Source organism: Kogia breviceps, chromosome 5 (assembly GCF_026419965.1).
Source record: "Kogia breviceps isolate mKogBre1 chromosome 5, mKogBre1 haplotype 1, whole genome shotgun sequence".
NCBI lineage: Eukaryota > Metazoa > Chordata > Mammalia > Artiodactyla > Physeteridae > Kogia > Kogia breviceps.
In genome coordinates, this window is record NC_081314.1 from 2,540,918 (window position 1) to 2,562,340 (window position 21,423).

The 21,423-nt window shown below is 39.0% G+C and overlaps 1 long non-coding RNA gene and 1 pseudogene across 1 annotated transcript in view; one reads left to right on the forward strand and one right to left on the reverse strand.

Annotated features, from left to right (window-relative positions):
- Window positions 1-21,423, forward strand: part of LOC131757202 (uncharacterized) — a 185,701-nt gene that overhangs the window by 70,475 nt on the left and 93,803 nt on the right. The window lies entirely within an intron of this gene.
- LOC131757938 (U6 spliceosomal RNA) lies at window positions 10,929-11,025 on the reverse strand (annotated as a pseudogene).

A 21,423-nucleotide genomic window follows, 5' to 3' on the forward strand; every position in this document is an offset into this window, starting at 1 on the left:
TTTAGCACAAACCAAATTTATTATAGAAAGAGGAAATTCTGCCAAAAATATGTGGATTATATTCTTTTGAAAGAAAAATTATGTTCCCTGTTCTATACAAGAAACAAGATACAAATCTTTTTCCTTCATTTTCAACAGCACTTGCCAGGTGGTACTAATTCATTAACTTGTATCAATGAATAAAACTGCTATTTAACAATCAGTGTATGTCTTCTACAAGTGATAAGGTGTAGTTGTGCCTCTGCAAGTAAAACACTTCACTGACCATATCATAATTTTAAATATTTGTTAACTGAATTTTCACAAATTGACTAGGTGGAAAAATGTTAGACTCATATGTGAGATAAGAAAAAAATACACATGCATGTAGAGCAATGCCCAACAATTTTTCATTTGTGAAAGTAATAATAGATTAAAAGTGCAAATTACTTATAAACATATTAAAATAACTGACTGCCCTACAATTAACTCAAAGTATAAGCATTAGTCTCATAAAATAGTAGGCAACTCTTCTTTAAATATCAGGAAACTGAAGGATAGAAAACTTAAAGTCACAGTAAGTAGATACTAGAGGGAGGGTAAGAACCGTACTTCTTTATTTCCAAGCTGGTGCTCTCTTGGACATGCTGTAAGACATGTTAAAAATGATGAATTATGGATGGACGTCACGCTGTTGTTGGCTCTTCTGAGCCAGAGATTTAAAATTCAGTTCTAGCTTGTATAAAAGTTTTGGAATTAATTGTAGACATCTGCCACTTTCTTTGCTCTGTCCTTTAGCAGAAGAGATTATCACTAACCTTCTGTCTTTTGTCTTGCTGTCACATTCTGCTTTCCCACCGTGTTCCACTCCTCACTTATCAGAGCACATATATTACCTTCCTACTGCCCAGAGGTGGAGAATAATATGGAGTCAAATCAATCTCAAGGAAATAAGAATGCTGAAGTTTTCATGATACAGCTGGGTTTGGTATTTTACATTCCCTGGTTCGTTCATAAAAACCCTGCACTTGCTGCTACTATCCTAAAGCCGATAAATGCTGGAAAAGTGCAAACTCTTTTCTGGAATATCAATATTATCTACTAAATAAATTATTTACTAAGTAACCAATGATATTAAACCACAGAAAATGGAAAGAGAGAGAAGTTACTGGCAAAAATAAGTCACAGTGGAACTGTTCTGGCCAACTGGTTTGGGCCAAACTCAGAAAAAAGCACTAAGGAAGTAATTTTATAAAGAGGAATAATGATCTGGACAACTCCTGGTATTTGTTTCTACCAGTAAAACCTTCTAGAATAAAGTCACATGATAGATGGCGGCCAGTGGGAGATTGCAGCTACAATGGGGGAGGGACAGAAGGCCCAGTTTGGGTTTTCTTTTTGCATCATCTCCCCATCCTCCTGCAAAACTTCGTAATTGCATTCAGGCCTTTCTTTTTTTGTTTTTTGTTTGTTTGTTTGTTTTGTTTTTTTGTGGTACGCGGGCCTCTCACTGTTGCGGCCTCTCCCGCTGCGGAGCACAGGCTCCGGACGCGCAGGCGCAGCAGCCACGGCTCACGGGCCCAGCCGCTCCGCGGCACGTGGGATCCTCCCGGACCGGGGCACGAACCCGTGTCCCCTGCGTCGGCAGGCGGACTCTCAACCACTGCGCCACCAGGAAAGCCCATTCAGGCCTTTCTTGACTCCATTTCGTTGTCACTATTTCTGTTCCTCTAGGCAATATATTCTCTTAATGAGAAATAAAACTGTTTTTGCTGCTTTGTTTTCAGATGGCCAATGTTATTAACCATGTGTTTCTATATGATGAGTGCTTAAGGTGAAGAGATTGTGTAGGTTATTGATTAGTGGAAGAAAGATAAAATGAGCCAATTGAGTGGTATTTGGAAAATCTGTCAGGATCTGCCTTCATGGAATGGCATAAAAAAACCAAAAGCTGGTAAGAGTTCACAAGTAAACGGGAGTCGAGTACTAACAATTTGACATATATGATGACAATGGGTGGAAAAAAACCAAAAGGACTGATCCAAGTGGAAAAATAATGTTACTGTTAATTAAAAATCATGCACGGCGAGACACCTCATTCAGGAAAAACGGTACCATAGGACACTGCTACAGTCGTTGTTATTAGAAGTCTTTGTGCATTCATATCAGTCTTAGGAAGAGACAGTAAGCTGATTGTGAGAGGGGAATAGGAGCCAAGTTTTGTGACAGAGTTCCAGAGAGGGAAATTTGTTAATACCTTCTGGCAAGATAGAGAGGGTTCAGAATGCAAAGTGTTTCTTAAAGGAGAAAGGGGAGAACTCAGAAAGGGAAAGTTGAATGACAACTTCACCTCCCTGGTCTTCAGAAATTACATCCAATTGCTGACCTCAGGGTACTAGAGGAAGCAAAACTCAGACCTACAGCCCGGAGAAGCAAGTACAAAGCTCAGAATGTTTAGGAGAATGACTGGCCAAAGAGTCTGGAGAGTTGTGAGAATGGGAGTAACGGTATTGAGTGCGGGTCACACAGAGGAAAGCCTTGGCCCCAGCATTCAAACATTGCAGAGTTGTAGGGAGTTCCTGGTTTTCTGTGTCTTTCACATAATTAATACTTATTGCATGTTCAGTCTACATTCCTCCACTTGTATTCTAATGGGTAGAAGTGGCAACTGCCCACTGTAGCACCTCTTCGGAGCTTGCTTGGGGTCTTTAAGTTCCGTGAAGCACTGGACCTTCCATCACAGAACTGAGACTCTTGAGGCATATCAACACCATGCTTACTATCATCAAGGATGAATCAGTCATACTCTCCAAACTCAGGAGTATAAGAAATATAATATGCTTTCTTTTCTAAAGCTCCACTTAATTTTTAAATTTCAGTTGCCTCTTTTGTCTCACTGGCAGGAGGAGAGAGGAGCAAAACTCAGACTATAACCTTCATGTTGCAGGGGGTCCTTCACTCTCATTTATCCACACATCTGTGATATTTGCAGTGCTTAGGTGGCTGGGGTGCAGGGAGTCCACTCAGCCATTGGTTATCCATAGGTCCTTGGTTACCCCGCCCCGATCTTCTTGTTACTCACCCCACCCTTGGTGACCCTGCTCCATCCTTGGTTAAATTAACTCATAAAGACCTTCACATACCTCAGTTCCCTGCCATTTCTGTGCCACTACTGGGGGCATAGGCATTTTGCCGAAGTTGCCTGCCCTACCACATACCCAATCACTCCTCTCTCAAGTCAGGTTACTTTCTGTTGGCATTGAACCAAAGGGCACCAGACACGTTCGGTCTGGAGAGCCATCAGACTCTTATATCTCACCCCTCCTTTTTCCCACTCCAGCTCTACCATAGTTTTTCAGGTAACCACTCATCCTCTTAAAAGTTGTTCTAGGGTAGTAAACAGCGTAATCTCCTGAATGGTTTTGGCTGTGCTCCAGGTGCAAAGAAGACATAAGTTGGCAAACTGCTTGAAATGGGGGTGGGGGAGAGGAGGGAAAGATAGGAAGAAAAACAACAAATTAACATCATGAAATATTATTTAGCTTCGTGTTTATTTTTGAGATATCAGATAGTCCAATAAGAAGCGTGATTTGTGTTTGCCTAAATCATTGTCATTACTCAAGCATCACTTGAGTAATGGCTGACAACCCAATGACTTACTTCCCTTTCAAATGCCAATGTTAAAGATACTTTAAAACGCTTAAGTAGGTGATTGTTACTGATCACAATAAGCCTTCTGCTGTAGATTGAAACATATCATGAGATTCAAAAAAGAAGAAAGAAAAAACGTACTGCAGGATTCCTCCAGGATTTACTGTTTTCATGCAACTTGGAGGTCTCTGGTAATGATGAATTTATGATCCATATTACATATTTTAAAATATCCTGCAGCTCCCTGAATACATTTAATCTCAAACATATTTCCTTTGGGTTATATGATAGACAAAAATTTCAGAATCTTTTTGTTGAGTTTACATCTTGTGCTTCAGGATGTTTTGGCTGGGTGACTTGATATTTGAGGAATTTTTTCTCTGAAACAGCGTGTTGAATTTTAAAGTGAAAAAAATGAATAAAGAATGCCATTCTTGCTCCCCTAGAATCCACCAAAATGGGATTTGATTAATTTTATCTATTTCCTGAAGTTGTCTTTTTTAGTGAAAGCTCTACTCCAGTTAAGAGCTTCGTATCTATTGAGAATATGAAATCTTACTCAGATATGCAAAAAGATATGTTCAAGACTGTTTGCCAAAATTGTTTACAGTAATAAAGAGTTGAAAATAATTTAAATGTCATCTTGAAGAAGAGACAAATAAAATGTTATATGACAGTGATAGAATACAAGTTAATATAACTAGCAAAACCTATCTATCATGAATAAATTTCAAAAACATAAGTTTGAGTTATAAATTAAGCTAAGTGAGATGTAACGTAATGCCATTAATGCAAATTACAAATACCATAATATTCATGGACATATACATGAGTGTGTATACATGTGTATATATGTATTTATAAATATACATTATGTATTATATATGTGTGTTATACACATGTACACATTTGTGAGATATATATCACACACATCTGTAGACACATTATATATGTATAATAACTAACTATATATACACATATATGTGGATTATATATCACATAATAATACACAATGTATATTTTATATAAGCATGTATACAGATATATACATTATATATGTATGTGTGTATATATATATATACATATATATATATGGAGAAGAACCCATAATAAAAGCATTTATCTGTGGAGAGAAAAGATCGAAATTAGATTAGGAATGTGAGCCTAAGGGGAAATTAATAAAAATTAAATTAAATATGGGCAATGCATAGACTCCTTCAAGTCAGATGTCAAATTCAAATGGCACCTTTCTCAGTGAGGCTTACCTTGTCCACTCCAACTCCTGATCCCCTTAATTTGCTTTCATTACTCTTTTCTCATACCTTCTAATATGATGATCAGTTAGAATCTTGGCAGAAAGCAAAATATCTCAGATGATGGAAAAAGAATATCTCAAGAGACTAATGAAAGGACAGGTTGGGGAACCGTGGCCAAGGTGAAGGGAACTGTTGTTTGTTTGTTTTGCGGTACGCGGGCCTCTCACTGTTGTGGCCTCTCCCCTTGCGGAGCACAGGCTCCGGACGCGCAGGCTCAGCGGCCACGGCTCACGGGCCCAGCCGCTCCGCGGCACGTGGGATCCTCCCGGACCGGGGCATGAACCCGCGTCCCCTGCATCGGCAGGCGGACTCTCAACCACTGCGCCACCAGGGAAGCCCGAAGGGAACTGTTAAGGAGTACTGAGACACCTAGAGACTTGAGGAAGGAGCAGAGAGAGAGACAGTGGTTTATTGGAATCCTGAGAGAGTTAGAGCCTTGCAAGAGGAAGACACCCAAGAGGAGGTGTAGCTGGGCAGCGACACAGCTTTGGCCAGAAATGCAGCCCAAAGTAGGGAGGAAGTAGGGAAGAAGTAACCTGACATACACCTCACGTTGGCCCAACTCAACCAGAAGCCACGTGGCAAGGGAGCCTGGGTGCTGTTCATAGGGCAGAGAATGGATTTGGGGAGGAGTGGGGAAAACAGAATAACCAGAATATGTCATATAAAAATATTTAATAAATAGAAAATGAATGAATAAATTTATAATAAAATGTGTTTATAGTATCCATTTTTTATTTATTATCTGTGTCTCCCTGCTAGACTATAAGTTCCAAGAGGCAAGGATCATTGTTTATTCACTGATGCATCCCAAGTGCCTAGAGAGTGCCAGGTACAAATAGGTCATCGATAAATAATTGTTAAATGAATGGTATGCCACTAATTAAGGTTTATGTTTAGTATACTTCTTGGAACCTGAGATAGAATAAGAAAAGATGATTAGTTTGGGGTCAATTAGACATCAGAAAATAGTGATTTTTATAATTATGGAGAAGTCTTTCTGCATTGAATCAATTAATTTTTGTATTTTATAGTTAGCTGCAGCACAATGGAGTTAATAAATTACCTTAAGATTCCAGACTAATACATCTGTACCTAGATCTTACAGATATGTGAAAGGCTGAGCTTCCTGCATATCCAGATCCTGTCTTCTGCAGACAACCTTATGTAAAGAATAGGCATTGGAGCAAGTCCTTGTCAATGAATTCAGTGATCATAGTGACTAAATCCAAACGAAAGCATACGAAGGTTATGCTGCAGGAAGACACTTCAGAATGATTCCTCCATATCTTGAGGTCGGCTAACAATATCCCATCGGTTCACTGGCCACCCCTCATTTCCCTTCCTTTTTTAGCTAGTCAGCATTCATCTCTAGTAATCTTCCAAGTTCTTAGGAAGTGTTAATGACCAAGAATTATTTTAGAGGATTGGCTCTTATGAAAGATGTTCCTGACATGAATTCCCATCCCAAGGGCAGATGATGTCCAAACCCCTTATAACACGTCCTTGATGGTGACTGTTCTAAACACTCAGAAACCACAAGTGTCAGACTGTACTGCTTGAAGCACGGCTTTACGTACTTAATATTACAATGAAGTATTTTGCCTAGCACCTTAATAAACTAAACTGCCCGAGGCCTTAATGAGGTGAAGTGTGTCCAGTGACTTTCAACTCTGGCCTTGAAAGCTCTTAAGTACTAGAATAATTTGCATATTGTCTCATCTGCCCATATCTGAACAGTTTATTGAGTAACGGGATAATTTTAGATTTCTCAGGGAAAAATGTCAACTTACTCGTTGAGGGAAGGGCGATGGGGTTGCTGTCTGTGGTGGCTTTTTTTTTTTTTTTTTAATTTTTGTGGTACGTGGGCCTCTCACTGCTGTGGCCTCTCCCGTTGCGGAGCACAGGCTCCGGACGCGCAGGCGCAGCGGCCACGGCTCACAGGCCCAGCCGCTCCGCGGCACGTGGGATCCTCCTGGACCGGGGCACGAACCCGCGTCCCCCGCATCGGCAGGCGGACTCCCAACCACTGCGCCACCAGGGAAGCCCTGTGGTGGCTTTTTATCGACTGTCTTAGAATTCTTTGACACTCCTCCCATTGAGAGAGGGAGGCTCTGTCTCTGCCTTTGGTCCTGTGTTCTGTGACTGTTTGACAGATAGAGGACGGCGTAAGTGACACTGTGCCAGCTTCTGGCTCCAAAGACTTAAGAAACTGGTAGCTCCTACCCCCGGAGTTTTGGGCTAGTATATCCAGTCTCCCAGCCGCCCTCCTCTGAGGAAGCCTGCCAGCCACGTGGGAGAGGCCACGTGCACACATTCTAGCTGACAACCCTCGCTAAGGTCCTGGCCAACAGCCAGCGTCAACCCCCAGACATATGGGTGAACGAGACGTCGGATGATTGCAACCCCCAGCCATTGAGTCATTCTATAACCTTGCAGCCACCAGAGCTGGCAGTGCACGGGCTCTGACCCAATTGCAGACTCGTGAGCAACATAACTGTTGTTTTTGTCCCACGAGTTTGGGGTAGTTTGTTCCCCAGCAGTAGATAATCAGAGCACTATTCCAGCTTCTCGATGGCTACAGAAATCGTACTCAGCATGTCTCCCACTTGTGGATATCGGAATTGTAAGTTACAAGAGTTTTGCTCTGTGTCCTTCAGTATACAGACTGCAAGAAGCTGTACATTTCTTTTTAGATTAGTAAATTTCAGGTTTGGTTAATCGAAGCGTTTTGTGAATTAACATACTTAAGATAAAATGAGAGCAAAATTATCTAAAATGCTTTTCTGAACCACTGAGCTGGCCTGAAGAGAATCTAAGGATTTTTAAGGATCCATATTTTCAGCCATTCTAGAACCATCTTGCTCCTTCTTTCTCAGAGAGAAACCTTTCATTCACTCAGCAACCTCCACACCCACCTTGGCTTGCATAGATGGCCACTTGAATAACCAACTGGGTTTCTTCAAGTACCATCACCGTACTTTCTTTCTTCACATCCCACCTCCAAAAAAGTATGTTTGACTTATATCCATACAGTGCTGTCTGCTTTGTTCCTTCCCAGTCAGTACTCATTTCTGGCTTGATGCCAAAGTCGATTAGCTAAAATCATTTAATTTAGTAAAGATTGTTCATTATCAGGAAGACTAGGTTTTACTAGCATCTTGACGTCAGAATATCAAGTATTTATTTAGGTTAAGTATTTGCTGTCTGGCTTTTCTGTATTTACTTCATTTTCTTCTCTGTTTGTAGCTTTCCTGGACTTACAGAAACCAAGAAAATTAAAATAAGGGCCTAATTAATGAAAGCAGATCAAACCATCAAGGTGTATAATTTGTTATGACAAGTTCTAACTTCTTTTGTACAAAAAATTCTAAAAAATGAAAGGGAACTAGCAAACATTTCAGTTTTCAGCTAAGTACTTATTGTCCTTGAAAGAAAAAATTGAATATGAGTCTATACTGAATTATTTTCATTCTTTTTTTAAAAAACATCTTTATTGGAGTATAATTGCCTTACAGTGGTGTGTTAGTTTCTGCTTTATAACAAAGTGAATCAGTTATACATATACACATGTTCCCATATCTCTTCCCTCTTGCGTTTCCCTCCCACCCCTCTAGGTGGTCACAAAGCACCGAGCTGAGCTCCCTGTGCTATGCGGCTGCTTCCCACTAGCTATCTCTTTTACGTTTGATAGTATATCTATGTCCATGCCACTCTCTCACTTTGTCACAGCTTCCCCTTCCCCTTCCCCTTATTCTCAAGTCCATTCTCTAGTAGGTCTGTGTCTTTACTGCCATCTTACACCTAAGTTCTTCATGACCTTTTATTTATTTATTTTTTTCTTAGATTCCATATATATGTGTTAGCGTACGGTATTTGTTTTTCTCTGTCTGACTTACGTCACTCTGTATGACAGACTCTAGGTCCATCCACCTCACTACAAATAACTCAATTTCGTTTCTTTTTATGGCTGAGTAATATTCCATTGTGCCACATCTTCTTTATCCATTCACCTGTTGATGGACACTTTGGTTGCTTCCATGTCCTGGCTATTGTAAATAGAGCTGCAATGAACATTTTGGTACTTGACTCTTTTTGAATTATGGTTTTCTCAGGGTATATGCCCAGTAGTGGGATTGCTGGGTCGTATGGTAGTATCTTGACATTTTAATTTTTATTTTATTTTTAAAATTTATTTATTGAAGTATAGTTTGATTTACAATGTTGTGTTAATTTCTGCTATACAACAAAATGATTCAGTTATACATAGATGTATTCTTTTCCATTATGGTTTATTACACAATACTGAATATAGTTCCCTGTGCTATACAGTAGGACCTTGTTGTTTATCCATTCCATATATGCTAGTTTGCATCTGCTAATCCCAGACTCCCAATTCATCCCTTCCCACCCTCCATTCCGGCAACCACAAGTCTGTTCTCTGTATCTGTGAGTCTGTTTCTGCTTCATAGATAAGTTCATTTGTGTCATATTTTAGATTCCACATATAAGTGATATCATATGGTATTTGTCTTTATCTGACTTACTTCTCTTAGTATGATAATCTCTAGGTCCATCCATGTTGCTGCAAATGTCATTATTTCATTCTTTTTTATGGCTGGGTAGTATTCCTTTGTGTGTATATATGTGTGTGTATATATATATATATATATATATATATATATATATATATATACACATATATATACACACACCACATCTTTATCCATTTATCTGATGATGAACATTTAGGTTGTTTCCATGTCTTCGGTATGTGAATAGTGCTGCTATGAACATAGGGGGGTGCATGTATCATTTCAAATTATAGTTTTGTCTAGATATATGCTCAGGAGTGGGATTGCAGGATCATATAGTAACTCTGTTTTTAGTTTTTTGAAGAATCTCCATTATGTTTTCCAGAGTGGCTGCACCAGTTTACATTCCCACCAACAGTGTAAGAGGGTTCCCTTCTCTCAAAACCGTCTCCAGCATTTGTTATTTGTAGACTTTAAAAAATTTATTTATTTATTATTTTTTAAAAATATCTTTATTAGAGTATAATTGCTTTACAATGGTGTGTCAGTTTCTGCTTTTTAACAAAGTGAATCAGTTATACATATACATATGTCCCCGTATCTCTTCCCTCTTGTGTCTCCCACCCTCTCTATCCCACCCCTCTAGGTGGTCACAAAGTACAGAGCTGATCTCCCTGTGCTATGCGGCTGCTTCCCACTAGCTATCTACTTTACATTTGGTAGTGTATATATGTCCATGCCACTCTCTCACTTTGTCACAGCTTACCCTTCCCCCTCCCCGTGTCCTCAAGTCCTTCTCTTATAGGTCTGCATCTTTATTCCCGTCTCGCCCCTAGGTTTTTCTGACCATTTTCTTTTATTTTTTTTTAGACTTTTTAATGATGGCCATTCTGACTGGTGTGAGGTGGTACCTCATTGTAGTTTTGATTTGCATTGCTCTAATAATTAACAATGATGAGTATCTTTTCATGTGCCTATTGGCCAGCTATATATCTTCTTTGGAGAAATGTCTATTTAGGTCTTCTGCCCATTTTTTGATTGGGTTATTTGTTGTTGTTGTTGTTGTTATTGAGTTGCATGAGCTGTTTGTATATTTTGGAAATTAAGTCCTTGTCAATCGCATCATTTGCAAATATTTTCTCCCAGTCCGTAAGTTGTCTTTTCGTTTTGTTTATGGTTTCCTTTGCTGTGCAAAAGCTTATAAGTTTGATTAGGTCCCATTTGTTTATTTTTGCTTCTATTTCTATTGCCTTGGGAGACTGACTTGAGAAAACATTGGTACGATTTATGCCAGAGAATGTTTTGCCTATGTTCTCTTCTAGGAATTTTATGGTGTTTTGTCTTAAATTTGTCTTTAAGCTGTTTTGAGTTTATTTTTGTGCATGGTGTGAGGGTTTGTTCTAACTTCATTGATTTACGTGCGGCTGTCCCAACTTTCCCAACACCAAAAAATATGGAATGCTTCACAAATTTGTGTGTCATCCTTGCACATGGGCCATTCTTCTCTTGTCGTTCCAATTTTAGTGTATGTGCTGCGAAAGCAAGCATGGCATTTATAAGTTTAGATGTTTGTATCGGGTTACTTAATTTAAAAACATATCAATTTAAGTCAATTATGTAAATAATTTGCATGCTATATTGTTTTCTAAAATTTTGTTTACTCTTTTTGAAAAAATCCAGAAACATATTTTAGAAAGTCCAAACAATAAAAAAGCATGATTTTAACAGAAAAAGTTCTTCTGATCCACTAACTCCCACCTACCCCACGGAATACTTTCCAATTTGTTATTCTTATTCCTACCTGGTGCCCAGGAAAACACCTGCTGAATTTGGTCTTCACTGTGGGAAAATTCATGAATCATTTTTACATCACTCCTTTGACATTTCCTAGTAAAACAGACATGACAGTCAGAATCAATCTAAAGAAGTTTGTTTTAGAATTACATACTTTGCAATCCATAAAGCTAAGTGTCATCTCCAAAGGCGGAATTGAATCTTGTGTCTTTCCTAATGTAAAAGTCAACAGAATGATTTTTTTCAGATTTGTTTTGCAGTAAGCTTGAAAATATTTAAAATATAAATAATGTCTTCATATTCATTATCTTAAATTGTCTAAAAAATTTATTTCGAAGAAATAAGCACAATTTTACATGATAAAATGGGGCCGTAAGAATTTAAGCAAATTTAACCAAAAATATGTAAATAAAAAGTAGAAATGACAAGAACCCAGAGCTTCATTGCTCTCCTAAGACTGCACTGCTGAGCTGACAGCGATGAAGTAAAGGTTATCATTGGACAACTCAGGTAACTGCAGTGTAAATAACATTGCTCCCATTCTGTCTGTTGTAATTAAATGCTGCTTGTTATTCACTGAGTAAAACCTGTGCCCTATTGAACTCTTTTTCCCAAAGCAAAAATAGACAAACTGAAGGATCACCTAAATCCACATTTTGTCACAAATAACTTCCATTGTAATTTAACTCATAAACTTATATTTCAGGTTTTCCAATAGGTGATATAGAAAAGAAAAAAAAAAATTACCAGAATGACGTTTTTATCACAGCTGAAACTTGATGTGATTCCTATAATCTTCTCAGCTCTTAGAGCATCTCTTAAAGGAACAGAGGCCCTATTCTTAGTTGAGTGTACGCCATCTTGCCGGGGAAAACACTGGACCGTGGTGTATTGTACTTGTTTGCTTAGCAAACTTTTATGGAGTACCTATTCTATGATAGGCACTGAGGATACAGCAGGGGACAAACTAGATCTAGCCTCAGCTCTCATGGAGCTTATATCCCGGTGAAGGGAAGCAGATAGTGCAGGGGTCCCCAACCCCCAGGCCTTGGACTGGTACCCGTCTGCAGCCTGTTAGGAACAGGGCCGCACGGCAGGAGGTGAGCAGCTGGTGAGCGAGCGAAGCTTCATCTCTATTTACAGCCGCTCCCCATCTCTCGCATTACCATCTGAACCATCCTCCCGCCCTCCCATCCGTGGAAAAATTGTCTTGGGTGAAAGTGGCCCCTGGTGCCAAAAAGGTTGGGGACTGTTGAGATAGTGGACACCCAAATCAACAAACATGATCATCACAGATAGTAAGATAATTATGGATATGAATGAATAGGGTTAGTCAGAAAATAGGGTGATGACACAGGGTGGGGAGGGCTTGGATGTGGATATGTCGGGGAAGACCTCTCTGGAAGTGAAAGCAGAACAATGTTCTGGAGGAGGGTGAGCCCCAGCCCTGAAAAGGGTAGTGGGGGGCACGCAGGCAGAGCTAATCCAGACCTTATGTTGGACACACGAATGTTCCGTACTCATCACAGAGTCCACATCTTTAAATTTGAGTGCATTGTTTTTCTTTCTATTTTCCAGAAACTAGTTTTCTTTGCCAACTATCTCATCTTCTGTAATCAATCCTGTAATTCAGTTACAGAGAACAGAAGGAGTTGATCAATATACTTGATGGCAGCCAAACTTCCCTGGTTTGCTGGTTAGCTCAGGGGTAAATTCAGTTACTGAAAATTAACTTTCCCTAGCAAAAAAGCATAAAGGAACTACAGAGAAAATTATTGGTAGAATAGACTTTCTGGCTACTGTTATAGAAGGAACTGATCAGGTTTGGACTCAAGAGAAAGATAATCTAAATCAGAATTCGGATGTCAAAAGAAGGTTATTAACAAAGACCATGCAATAAGGTGTTTTAGAATAATCTTATCCTGGCACAAAAACAGAAATATAGCTCAGTGGAACAGGATAGAAAGCCCAGAGATAAACCCACGCACCTATGGTCAACTAATCTATGACAAAGGAGGCAAGGATATGCAGTGGAGAAAAGACAGTCTCTTCAATAAGTGGTGCTGGGAAAACTGGAGAGCTACATGTAAAAGAATGAAATTAGAACACTCCCTAACACCATACACTAAAATAAACTCCAAATGGATTAGAGACCTAAATGTAAGACTGGACACTATAAAACTCCTAGAGGAAAGCATAGGAAGAACACTCTTTGACATAAATCACAGCAAGATCTTTTTTGAACCACCTCCTAGAGTAATGGAAATAAAAACAAAAATAAACAAATGGGACCTAATGAAACTTAAAAGCTTTTGCAAAGCAAAGGAAACTACAATCAAGATGAGAAGACAACCCTCAGAATGAGAGAAAATATTTGCAAATGAATCAACGGACAAAGGATTAATCTCCAAAATGTATTAACCGCTCATGCAGCTCAATATTAAAAAAATAACAGTCCAATCAAAAAATGGGCAGAAGACCTAAATAGATGTTTCTCCAAAGAAGACATACAGATGGCCAATAAGCACACGAAAAGCTGCTCAACATCACTAATTATTAGAGAAATTCAAATCAAAACTACAGTGAGGTTTCACCTCACACAAATTAGAATGGGCATCATCAGAAAATCAACAGACAACAAATGCTGGAGAGGGTGTGGAGAAAAGGGAACCCTCTTGCACTGTTGCTGGGAATGTAAATTGATGCAGCCACTATGGAGAACAGTATGGAGGTTCCTTAAAAAACTAAAAATAGAATTACCATATGACCCAGCAATCCCACTACTGGGCATATACCCAGAGAAAACCATAATTCAAAAAGACACATGCACCCCAATGTTCACTGCAGCACTGTTTACAATAGCCAGGTCATGGAACCAACCTAAATGCCCATCAACAGACGAATGGATAAAGAAGATGTGGTATATATATACAATGGAATATTACTCAGCCATGAAAAGGAAAATAATTGGGTCACTTGTAGAGACGTGGATGGATCTAGAGACTGTCATACAGAGTGAAGTAAGTCAGAAAAGGAAAAACAAATATCGTATATTAACGTATATATGTGGAACCTAGAAAAGTGGTACAGATGAACCAGTTTGCAGGGCAGAAATAGAGACACAGATGTAGAGAAAAAATGAATGGACACCAAGGGGGGAAAGCGGGGGCAGGGGGGATGAATTGGGAGATTGGGATTGACATGTATACACTAATATGTATAAAATAGATAACTAATAAGAAAAACAAAAAATAAAAAAAAGAATAATCTTAGACCCATAATACAAGTTAAGCTATCATATATATTTCTAGTTATATTTACAGGTATTACGTGAAATTAATAATTGCTAAGTTAATATACAAATGAAATTGTCTATTAAGAAACCTGTATGCAGTTCATACATGGTTTTGATTTAGGTTTTATTCTTGTGTTATTTTAAAATTTATTTTCTTTATTTCATATAAAGTGTAAGTCATATCTTAAAGCTTGATGATAAATATTCAGTTTAAAAATTTTGGATTGATTCAGTACTGTTGTGAGCCCAGTATTCCATGGATCCCACCATCCATGATGCTAATTTTGACCCTCTGCTTAAGTTATGAAATTCTGAATGTAATCTGTGTGATTTCTAAGGAATTTTTAAAAATCTAATTCTTCATCAATCATACACCTAATGATTTTAATACCAATTGTTAATTCTTGCCTGACCCAGTATTTTCATCAGGGTTTGTGAAAGTTTTGCTTCTAATATATTATTCCTTCTACATATATTAGTTGTCCTTTTTTTCCTTCCTTTCACAAATAGTCTCTTTCATCATCTCTCCCTAGAATTACAAAGCAGCATCATTTCTTCTAGGGAACCTTCCTAGAGCACCAGGTTGGGCTAAGTGTCCCATATCTAAACTCTCTGAGCCCTCTACACAAAGCCCTTTACTAGTCCCTCACCAAAGCATATCAGGATAAGGCTGCAAGCACTTCAAAGGCAGGGCCAGAGTATTATCATTCATTGTGTGTATAATGTTCCTGACGCCTTGTGGGAGCTTAGTACATGATAACCTGAAACAAACTACTTTCACTCAGCTAGCAATGCAGTCTCTGTTTCTACGCTCTGAAGAGAAATATATGTTCACTGAGACTTCCTAGAAGAAAACTTGGAAGAATTCATTGAAAATCATGGAATGGGGAAGGCCTGTCTGAAGTATGGCTCAAAATTCAGAAGACAGGAAAGAAAAGATTGATGGGTTTTATGCCACACACACACACACACACACACACACGCTAACTTTTACATTACAATAAATGGGAAGCAGCCGTATAGCACAGGGAGATCAGCTCGGTGCTTTGTGACCACCTAGAGGGGTGGGATAGGGAGCGTGGGAGGGAGATGCAAGAGGGAAGAGATATGGGGATAGATGTATATGTATAGCTGATCCACTTTGTTATAAAGCAGAAACTAACACACTATTGTAAAGCAATTACACTCCAATAAAGATGTTTAAAAAAAAAAAAACTAGGGAAAATATTTGCATCTCATACTCCAGACAAAAAGTGAATTTCCCTAGTTTATGAAGCAGTCCTAGAAAGTGAAAAGAAAAGATCAATGACTACAATAGAAAATAGGCAAAAGACATGGAGAGACAGTTCACAGAACATAAAATTCAAATGGCCCTCGATCTTATGAAAAGATCTTCAACAAAGAGCATTTACCGATAAAAAGAGAAATATGAAATTCACACTGCAGTCTCATTTCTTACCTATCAGATTGGCAAAAATCCACAAATCTGAGAACATACTCTATTGGCAAGTTGATGGAGAAAGGATTTCTGTATATTCCTGGTAGAAATGCAAAATGGTACAACGTCTATAGAAGGAAAACTGGCAATATTTACTAGATCTGAAGACGTATCTACCTTTGACTCAGTCGTCTCACTTCTGGGAGTCTAGTCCATAAATATATGTACACATGTGCGGAACCAGTTACATAAATTACAGCACATCCACACGATGGACTATTATGCAACCCACAAGAAGGAATGATGAGGACCTCTAGTGACTGATACAGAATGATCTCCAGGATAGACTGCTAATGAAAAGAGTAGGTATGAGTATAAACAGTGTAAGAGGGAGGAAAGGACTATATATATTCATACTTTCTTGTGTTAAAGAATCATGCGAGGACAAACAGGAAACTAATAGAATCATTACCTAGAACGAGTAGAGGAAAGAATGAGAAGAAAAGGCAGTGACAGAGGCAAGATTTCTCTGTATGTACTTTATCGTTTTGACTTGTGAATCATTCATGTAAATGTAACTATTAAAAATTATTTGTTAAAAAAGCACTGCCTTGAGCTTCCGTGGTGGCGCAGTGGTTGAGAGTCCGCCTGCCGATGCAGGGGACGCGGGTTCGTGCCCCGGTCCGGGAAGATCCCACGTGCCGCGGAGCAGCTGGGCCCGTGAGCCGTGACCGCTGAGCCTGCGCGTCCGGAGCCTGTGCTCCGCAACGGGAGAGGCCACGGCAGTGAGAGGCCCGCGTACCGCAAAAAAAGAAAAAAAAGCACTGCCTTTCCAAAAAGAACAGGGCTATGAATATTAGTTTTGTATATATACCTTCTATTTATTTTTATTCAGATAAGATTAGTTATATATGCAGAAATAGATGTCACAATATATGAATGTGCAAAGAAGAGAACTTGATATATTGGGAAAAACATAATTTTAGAACCAGAGAGATCAGGATTCAAATTATAGCTCTAACATATAATTAGGGATTTGATCTTGGTTTCTTTCATTTATTTTCTTCTTCTTTAAAATGAGGCTAATAACGTCAGCCTTCTGAAGCTCTTGTAAGAGTCAATTGAAAGAAGGTGTGTAAGAGTCCTAGTACATCATCTAGCTCACCATTCACACAGCTAACAGATGCAGAGTCTGGAATTTGACCAAGCTCTCTGCTTTTTAGAAGCTCTCTTCCTTGCATACGCTCACATACTGTGACAGTTCTGAATCAAGAATAGTTCTTTTCCCTTCTGGTCATCCTAACCACTCCTTGGAAATTTAGCCAAGATCTTACTTCATGATTTCTTTTCTAGGGATTCTATTTCATTTATGGTTAGTACTACAAACTTTATGAGTTTCATGTTTTATATATTCATTTTTTGTCTCCTAAGAACCCTAGATTTAAAAAATTCTTTCCTGCATTTTAAAACAATAACTAAGCACATAATAAATGCTCAATAAAATTTTGTTGCTCTTGTTTTGTTTCTATATGTGACAGAAAGCCTAAATATTAAGTAGCAAAGCCTAATCTAAGTCTAGAGTACCAATTGTTTCAGTTTTTGATCTGTACAACCTTTAATTAATGCCTTTTTGCAGACTGCTAAATGCATTTCTCTTATATCTAATACTTGCAGGTGTTGATTATTTTTAATGAAAAAGTAGTGTGCTCAGGAATAAAATAAGATAATAATAATAAAATGAGAAATGCTTAGATTGGGGGAACACCCTGATGGTCCAGGGGTTAGGACTTTGTGCTTTCACTGCCGAGTTCGCGGGTTCAGTCCCTGGTCAGGGAACTTAGATCCTGCAAGCCACACTGTGTGGCCAAAAAATTAAGAAAAAAAAAAAAAAAAGAAGAAATGTGTATATTTGGAGCCCAATATCATTTAAATATTTTCCATTCTGGCATTTTATAATATTATTATAAGTCAGGTTATAACACCATCAAAACTGACATTTAAATATAAATATGGCAATCTCATAATTTTTCACTTGGCTACTCTTTCTTAAGAAATTATTTTTTAATAGACTTTATTGTTTAGAGTAGTTTTAGGTTCACAGAAAAATGGAGTGGTAGATACACAGACTTCCCACATGCCCTCTACCCCAATATCAGATACATAGATTTCCTTATTATAAACACCCTGCCGTCAGAGTTGGTACATTGTTTACAAGTGATGAACCTACACTGACATATTGTAATCACCCCAAGTCTATAGTTTACATTAGGATTCACTCTTGGTTCTGTACATTTTGTGGATTTGAACAAATCTATAATGACAGGTATCCACCTTTTTAGTACAATACAGAGTATTTTCACTGACCTAAAAATTCTCTGCGCTCTTGTTACTCATCCTTTCCTATCTCCTAGTCCCTGAAAATCACTGATCATTTTGTTGTCTCCGTGGTTTTGCCTGTTGTAGAATGTCACACAGTAGGAATCATGAACTATGTAGGCTTTTCAGATTGGCTTCTTCCACGTAGTATTATGCATGTAAATGTCCTCCATGTCTTTTCATGGCTTGATAGCTCATTTCTTTTTAGCACTGACTAATATTTCATTGTCCGGATGTACCACAGTTTATTTACCCATTCAGCTACTGAAGGACAGCTTGGTTGCTTCCAAGCTTTGGCGATTATGAATAAAGCTGCTATAGACATCCATGTGCAGGTTTTTGTGTGAATGTAAGTTTCACTTTCATTTGGGTATATACCAAAGAGTGCAGTTGTTGGGTCCTATGGTAAGAGTATGTTTAATTTTGTAAGAAACCACCAAGCTGCCTTCCAAGTAGCTTTATCAGCTTATATTTCACCAGCAACGCTAGTCTCATTGTTCTCACGAGCCTTGTGGCGTTGCTAGTGTCCAGATTTTGGCCGTCTAATAGGTGTGTAGTGGTGTCTCACTGTTGTTTTAATTTGCGTTTCCCTGATGACATATGATGTGGAGCATCTTTTCATATGTTTATTTGCTATTTGTGTATCTTCTTTGGTGAGGTGTCTGTTAGGGTCTTTGGCCCATTTTTTAGTCAGGTTGTCTGTTTTCTTATTGTTGAATTTTAAGAGTTCTTTGTATATATATGTGTGTGTGTGTGTGTGTGTGTATATATATATAATTTTTTTAAAAAAAATATCTTGTCTGAGCCACGTGGCACGTGGGATCTTAGTTCCCCAACCAGGGATCACACCTGCGCCCCCTGCATAGGAAGTGCACAATCTTAACCACTGGACCACCAGGGAAGTCCAAGAGTTCTTTTTATTTATTTTTTATTTATTTATTTATTTTTTTGTGGTACGCGGGCCTCTCACTGTTGTGGCCTCTCCCGTTGCGGAGCACAGGCTCCGGACGCTCAGGCTCAGTGGCCATGGCTCACGGGCCCAGCCGCTCCGCAGCACGTGGGATCTTCCCGGACCGGGGCACGAACCCGTGACCCCTGCATCGGCAGGCGGATTCTCAACCACTGCGCCACCGGGGAAGCCCTAAGAGTTCTTTTTAGAGTTTGGATAACATTCCTTTGTCAGATGTATCTTTTGCAAATATTTTTTTCCCAGTCTGTGGCTTGTCGTTTCATTCTCTTGACGTTTTCTTTCACAGAGCAGAAATTTTTAATTTTAATGAAGTTCAGCTTATCAATTCTTTTCTTCATGGGTTGTGCCTGTGGTGTTCTATCTATCTATATATATATATATTTTTTCTGCATTGGGTCTTCGTTGCTGCGTGCAGGCTTTCTCTACTTGCGGCGAGTGGAGGCTACTCTTCGTTGCGGTGCGTGGGCTTCTCATTGCGGTGGCTTCTCTTGGTGGGGGGCACGGGCTGTAGGCGCATGGGCTTCAGTTGTTGCAGCACGCAGGCTCAGCAGTTGCAGCGTGCGGGCTCTAGGGCAAGTGGGCTTCAGTAGTTGTGGGCTCAGTAGTTGTGCTCATGGGCTCTGGAGCGCAGGCTCAGTAGTTGTGGCGCACGGGCTTAGTTGCTCCGCAGCATGTGGGATCTTCCCGGGCCAGGGGTCCAACTTGTGTCCCCTGCATTGCCAGGTGGATTCTTAACCACTGCACTACCAGGGAAGTCCCTTGGTGTTCTATCTACAAAGTCATTGCCAAACCCAAGATAATCTAGATTTTCTCCTAGTTTTATAGTTTCACATTTTACATTAGACCTGTGATCCATTTTAGTAAATTTTGTGAATGGTGTTAGGCCTGTGTCTAGATTCCTTTTTTTTTTTTTTCTGCATGTAGATGTCCAGCTGTTCCAGCACCATTTGTTGAAAACAGTGTCTTTGCTTCATTGCTTTGCCTTTGCTCCTTTGTCAAAGATCGGTTGACTATATTTATGTGGGTTTATTTCTGGGCTTTCAGTTCTGTTCCATTGATTGATTTGTCTGTTCTTTTGCCAATACCACACTGTCTTGACTACTGCATTTGATTACTCTTTAGCATGTATTTCTTATATTTTAGCATTTGTCATTCTAATTTATCTGAAGAAATACTTAGCCATCTTGCTGAAAATAGCCTATCATCAAAACTAAGTCAGAGGGCTTCCCTGGTGGCGCAGTGGTTGAGAATCCGCCTGCCGATGCAGGGGTCACGGGTTCGTGCCCTGGTCCGGGAAGATCCCACATGCCGCGGAGCAACTAAGCCCGTGAGCCATGGCCGCTAGGCCTGCGCGTCCGGAGCCTGTGCTCCGCAATGGGAGAGGCCACAGCAGTGAGAGGCACGCATACCGCAAAAAAAAAAAAAAAAAAAAAAACGAAGTCAGAGGGGTCGGTAGATCCCTTGATGTCTGTGAAATTTCTACATCTTACATGTAATTTTCATTCTCACTGTTCCATATTTCTTGACTGGTATTTCAATGCTATTATAACATTTTCCTTCCTACCTTGGAAAAATTGGGGTTTGGTTTCAGTTGTTTCTGATGCATAAAACTATAGTTTAATTGAAAAAACACCTAAGAAACAATTTAAAACATAAAATTAATACCAATTTTGTATAAAAATCGAATTATTTATTTTTGTTTGATTGATGGAGCCTCAAATCAGGTTGAAAACTGACAAGTGACCATGGGGCCCAAGCTTAAAGTCACATCTCAGAATTCTTTTATTCTCTTCTTTTTAATAACACTCTCATACTGCAAACGTCTAAATGTCTTGTGTCTTGCAACACGGAGAACTGACAATATCTAGATTGTCTTTTATATTTGAAGCTAAATTTTTAAGTAAAATTAAAACTTCCAGGTAATTTAGTCTATTAATAAACATAATAGTTATATTTATTAAGGATTTACCATATTCAGGATTCTGTGCTAAACTTTGCCCTATATAACTTTGATTAAATTTCATAGCAACATAATACCTTATGAGATAGGTGCTATTATTATCTTCATT